Genomic DNA, 5,824 nt, shown 5'->3' with positions numbered 1-5,824 from the left:
AAGCCACCCGGCCAGCCAGCCAGCCAAGCCAGCGAAGCAAGCCAAGCCAGCGAATCAAGCCAAGCCAGCCAGCCGGCCAAGCCAGCCAGCCAGCCAAGACAGCCAAGCCACCCAGCCAGCAAAGCCAACCAAGCCACACAGCCAGCCAAGCCAGGCTAGCCACCCTGCCACCCAAGCCAGCCAAGCTGCCCAGCCCGTCAAGCCAGCCAAGCCACCCAGTCATCAAAGCCAGCCAAGCCAGCCAGCAAGCCAAGAGAGCCAAGCCAGCCAAGCCAGCCAAGCCAGCCAAGCCAGCCAGCCAGCGAAGCCGGCCGGCCAACCAAGCCAGGCCAGCCACCTGGCCAGCCAGCCAGCCAAGCCAGCCTAGCCAGCCAAGCCAGCGAGACAGCCAAGGAAGCCAAGCCAGGCAGCCAGCCAAGGGAGCCAGCCAGCCAAGCGAGCCAGCCAGCCAAGCCAGCCAAGCAAGCCAGCCAGCCAAGCCAGACAAGCCGCCCAGCCAGCCAAGCCAGCCAGCCAGCCAAGCCAGCCAAGCCAGCCAGCCAAGCCAGCCAACCAACCAAGCCAGCCAAGCCAGCCAGCCAAGCCAGCCAACCAACCAAGCCAGCCAAGCCAGCCAGCCAGCCAAGTCAGCCAAGCCACCCAGCCAGCCAAGCCAGCCAGCCAAGCCAGCCAGCCAGCCAAGTCAGCCAAGTCAGCCAAGACAGCCTGCCAGCCAAGCTAGCCAAGCCAGCCAGGGACCCAAGACAGCCAAGCCAGCCAAGTCAACCAGCGAGCCAAGCCATCCATGCCAGCCAAGCCATCCAGCCAGCCAAGCCAGCCGGCCAGCCAAGCCAGAAAAGCCACCCAGCCACCCAGCCAGCCAAGCCACCCAAGCCACCCAGCCAGCCAGCCAGCCAAGCCAGCCATGCCAGCCAGCCAGCCAAGCCAGCCAAGCCAGCCAACCAGCCAAGCCAGCCAAGCCAAGCCAGCCAACCAGCCAAACCAGCCAAGCCAGCCAGCCAGCCAAGCCAGCCAAGCCAGCCAACCAGCCAAGCCAGCCAAGCCAAGCCAGCCAACCAGCCAAGCCAGCCAAGCCAGCCAGCCAGCCAAGCCAGCCAGCCAAGCCAGCCAAGCCACACAGCCAACCAAGCCAGCCAAGCCAGCCAGCCAGCCAAGCCTGCCAGCCAACCAAGCCAGCCAAGCCAGCCAATCCACCCAGCCAAAGCCAGCCAGCCAGCCATGCCAACCAGTCAGCCAGGCCAGCCAAGCCACCCAGCCAGCAAGGCCAGCCAAGCCCGCCAAGCCACCCAGCCAGCCAAGGCAGCCAAGCCTCCCAGCGAAAGCCAGCCAGCCAGCCAAGCCAGCCAAGCCATTCAGCCAGCCAAGCCAGCCAAGCCAGCCAGCCAGCCAGCCAGCCAAGCCACCCAGTCAGCCAGCCAGCCAAGCCAGCCAAGCCAGCAAAGCCACCCAAGCCAGCCAAGCCACCCAGCCAGCCAAGCCAGCCAAGCCACCCAGCCAAAGCCAGCCAGGCAGTCAAGCCAGCCAGTCAGCCAAGCCAGCCAAGCCAGCCAGGCAGCCAGCCAAGCCAGCCAGCCAGCAAAGCCAGCCAAGCCACACAGCCAGCCAAGCCAGCCAAGCCAGCTAGCCAGCCAATCCTGCCAGCCAGCCAAGCCAGCCAAGCCACCCATCCAAAGCCAGCCAGCCAGCCAAGCCAGCCAGACAGCCAGGCAAGCCAAACCACCCAGCCACCCAGGCCAGCCAAGCCAGCCAAGCCACCCAGCCAGCCAAGGCAGCCAAGCCACCCAGCCAGCCGGAAAGAGAGAGAAAAGGAAGGAAGGAAGGAAGGAAGGAAGGAAGGAAGGAAGGAAGGAAGGAAGGAAGGAAGGGAGGGAGGGAGGGAGGGAGGGAGGAAGGAATGAAGGAAGGGGAGAGAGAGAGAGAAAGAAAGAGAAAGAAAGAGAGAGAAGGAAAGAAAGAAAGCGAAGGAAGGAAGGAAGAAAGGAAGGAAGGACAGAAAGAAATAGAAAGAACTAAAGAAGGAGAGAGAGAAAGAAAGAAGGAGAGAGAGAGAAAGAAAGGAAGAAAGAAGGAAGGAAGGAGAGAGAGAAAGAGAGAAGAAAGAAAGGGAGAGAGAAAGAAAGACGGAAGGAAGGAGAGAGAGAAAGAAAGGAAGAAAGAAGGGTGGAAGGAAGGAGAGACAGAGAAAGAAAGAAGGAAGGAAAGAGAGAAAGAAAGAAGGAAGCAAGGAAGGAAGGAAGGAAAGAGAAAGAAAGAAGAAAAAGAAAGAAAGAAAGAAAGAAAGAAAAGAAAAGAAAGAAAGAAAGGTACATTGCTCAGGAATCTCCTTTTCCTGTGGCCGGGGCAAGATTCTTTGCATTTTTCTCTGCAGGGAAAAAAAAAAACCACACACACACACTACACACACACAGCAATAAGCTTTCATCCAGCCGGCACAAGACAGTTTCCTAGAGAGTCTGTACACAGTCACGGTGCTGGAGGCTCAATTTCAGATTGGGTTAAAGTGCCCTGCAAACGGGCATTTGCAGAGGGCATGGGAGAGGCTACTGGAGAATTAAGAGCTGCAGAGACGAGGGTCTCTGGCCATCACCTTTGCAGCTGCAGGAGAGAGGAGGTGATTAGGGAAGCTCCGTGTTCCCTTCTGAGCCTGGCAGGTGCGTTGTCCCCACCCTGCCCCCAGCACCGCAATGCAGGCCCTGCTTTCGGATTTAGCAAAGGTAACTTCCTCTGGCACCTCCAGGCTTCTGCTTCCAGCACAGCGACTGTGACTTGGTGTTTGCACCTCGGTCCTCACAGAATTCGCCCACCTCAACTCAATCTTCCTCTCCCGGTGGTACCATTAATATTTTAATTTAATCAGAATTTCTGAGACTGGCTTGCCATCCTGAACAACCTAGTTACCTGTCAGCCTCTATCAGCTTGTCATATTAGAGAGGATTGTCCTAGGAATCTAATCTGCTTTAAATGATTTCGTGGGGTGTTGGTCTATAAATCATCTCGATGCAGGTCTGACAACGTGAAGGATTCGGTGGGTAAATAAACCACACTTGTTTTATTTTCAGCAGGCACAGACTTTGCTTTATCAACTTCTTATTGATTTTCGTGCTCCAAGAGGTCAAAAAAATGTTTTTGCTTCTCCTTTACATACAAAAACATTATTCGTAGAAGAGCTGTGGGCAAGCAACTCTCATTAACGTAAGTTCTGAGATTCGCAGGCGAGCTGGCTGGTTGGAGAAACGACACACACCTGTTTCAGCCAAGCCCCTGGTGGAGTTTGGAGTTTCCAAAACGTTGACTTTTCCTCTTTCTGCTCAAAATAGAAATTATATGGATATTAAGGAGCCCCAAGTCTCTTCAGGGATGTGGAGGAACCCTGGACATACAAATACACACACACACACACACACACACACACGTACACACACTCACCACCCCATGCCAAGAAGATACACAGAAAACTCACTTACCCTTTACTTGAGTTTGCAAATTTGGAGCTGACTTAATGAAGGAAAGAAAAATTGCAGCTACAAAGTAACACAGAGCCAATGAAAAGACAAAAACCACCATTAGATTTTCTTCTCTTCTAAAGTTTTATTTTATTTTTAAGAATCATCGTTCGGATCAGGCACAGTGGCTCATGCTTGTAATCCCAGCGCTTTGGGAGGCTGAGGTGGGAGAATCACAAGGTCAGAAGTTCAAGACCAGCCTGGGCGACATAGCAAGATCCCATCTCTTAAAAAAAAAAGTACAAAAGTTAGCTGGACCGACTGGTGCAGACCTGTATTTCCAGCTACTGGGGAGGCTGAGGTGGAAGGATGGTTTGAGTCCAGGAGGTTGAGGCTGCACTGAGCCATGATTGCATCACTGCACACTCCAGCTTAGGCAACAGAACAAGACCCTGTCTCAAGAAAAAAACTCCATAATGATCGTACACATTTATGACATATAATGCTTCCAAGCACGTGTATATCATGTAATGACACCTCATGGTAATTATCAGATCCAGCTGCTCAGAAATCTCATTTTCCAGTGGCTGAGGAATATGCATTTTTTTTTTTGAGACAGAGTTTCGCTCTTGTCACCCAGGCTGGAGTGCAATGGCATGATCTTGGCTCATTGCAACCTCCGCCTCCCAGGTTCAAGCGATTCTCCTGACTCAGCCTCCCAAGTAGCTGGGATTACAGGCGTGTGCCACCACACCTGGTTAATTTTGTATTTTCAATAGAGATGGGGTTTCATCATGCTGGTCAGGCTGGTCTTGAACTCCTGACCTCAGGTGATCCACCTCCCTCAGCCTCACAAAGTGCTGGGATTACAGGCGTGAGCCACCATGCTCTGCAATATGTATCTTTTTTTAAAACTTTATTTTTCCATAAGTTATTGGAGCACAGGTGGTATTTGGTTACATGAGTAAGTTATTCAATGGAGATTTGTGAGAACATGGTGCGCCCAACACCCGAACACTATACATTGTATCAAATTTGTTGTCTTTTATCCTTCACCCCATTCCCACACTTCCCTCCAAGAAAATCCTCTCTTTGGACTATTTTGTAATATTCAATATATTCTTGTTAAATATTGTCACCCTGAAGAGAAATAAAACTACGTAATTTAGTCCTATTTAATTGTAACTTTGTACACGTGGACCAACCTCTTTCCATCCCTTCTTTCTCCCTCCCTTCCCCAGCTTCTGGTAATCACCACTGTGGTGTTAATTCCTAGGAGATCAACTCTTTATTTTTATTTTTATTTTTTTTTTGAGACAGAGTTTTGCTCTTGTCACCCAGGCTGGAGTGCAATGGCATGATCTTGGCTCACTGCAAACTCCGCCTCCCAGGTTCAAGCTATTCTCCTGCCTCAGCCTCCCCAGTAGCTGGGATTACAGGCATGTGCCACCACGCTTGGTTAATTTTGTATTTTCAGTAGAGACGGGGTTTCATCATGCTGGCCAGGCTGGTCTCAAACTCCTGACCTCAAGTGATCCACCCTCCTCAGCCTCCCAAAGTGCTGGGATTACAGGTGTGAGCCACCGCGCCTGGCCAACCCACTCCTCTTTCAGGGGCTTAAATAAAATTTGCTTTTCTCCCCAAAGGCAGGTCCCCACCCCACTCAGCCATTTTAAAGGGTGGAGTGTAAACGGTGGGTTGCCGAATTCCTGCTGCCGTGAAATACTTCAGCTTACAGCAGAAAGCCGGGCGCAGACACCATGCTTTATTTCTATTTCCATGAACAAGAAGTGTCTCTTGCAGTCTGCAATATTTGTCATCAAAAAGTTCACTGGCTGTTGTATCAAATCAGCCACCTCTATAGGGTGTGATCTTTGACAATTTTTTGTTACATCCCGATGGCCGTTTTACCTGGACCATTTTCTTCCTTTCATGGGTGAAGCAAAACTCCTTGGCAGACTTTTTTTTTTTTTTTTTTTGGGACAGTCTCGCTCTGTCACTCTGTTGCCCAGGCTGGAGTGCAGTGGTGCGATCTCAACTCACTGCAACCTCCGCCTCCTGGGTTCACACCATTCCATTCTCCTGCCTCAGCCTCCCGAATAGCTGGGACTACAGGCGCCCGCCACCACGCCCAGTTAATTTTTTGTATTTTTAGTAGAGACGGGGTTTCACCGTATTAGCTAAGCTGGTCTCTATCTCCTGACCTTGTGATCCGCCCGCCTCGGCCTCCCAAAGTGCTGGGAATACAGGCGTGAGCCACCGCACCCGGCCCAGACACACTTTTTTTAAGTTACAGCAGACGGTGTCTTTCACTACAGTGTGCGCTGAGCAGATGAGTGTCTTGAGTACAAATTAAAAACGTCAACGGTAAATCTTCATTT

At 52.0% G+C, this 5,824-nt stretch overlaps 1 pseudogene; it reads left to right on the top strand.

Moving 5' to 3' along the window:
- The first annotated feature begins 2,684 nt into the window (after positions 1-2,684).
- On the top strand, positions 2,685-5,477 carry LOC101128181 (uncharacterized; annotated as a pseudogene).
- The last annotated feature ends 347 nt before the right edge of the window (positions 5,478-5,824 follow it).

The sequence above is a fragment of the Gorilla gorilla genome, chromosome 18 (genome assembly GCF_029281585.2).
Source record: "Gorilla gorilla gorilla isolate KB3781 chromosome 18, NHGRI_mGorGor1-v2.1_pri, whole genome shotgun sequence".
In the NCBI taxonomy this organism is placed as follows: domain Eukaryota; kingdom Metazoa; phylum Chordata; class Mammalia; order Primates; family Hominidae; genus Gorilla; species Gorilla gorilla.
This window is presented reverse-complemented; position numbering and strand designations above follow the sequence as displayed.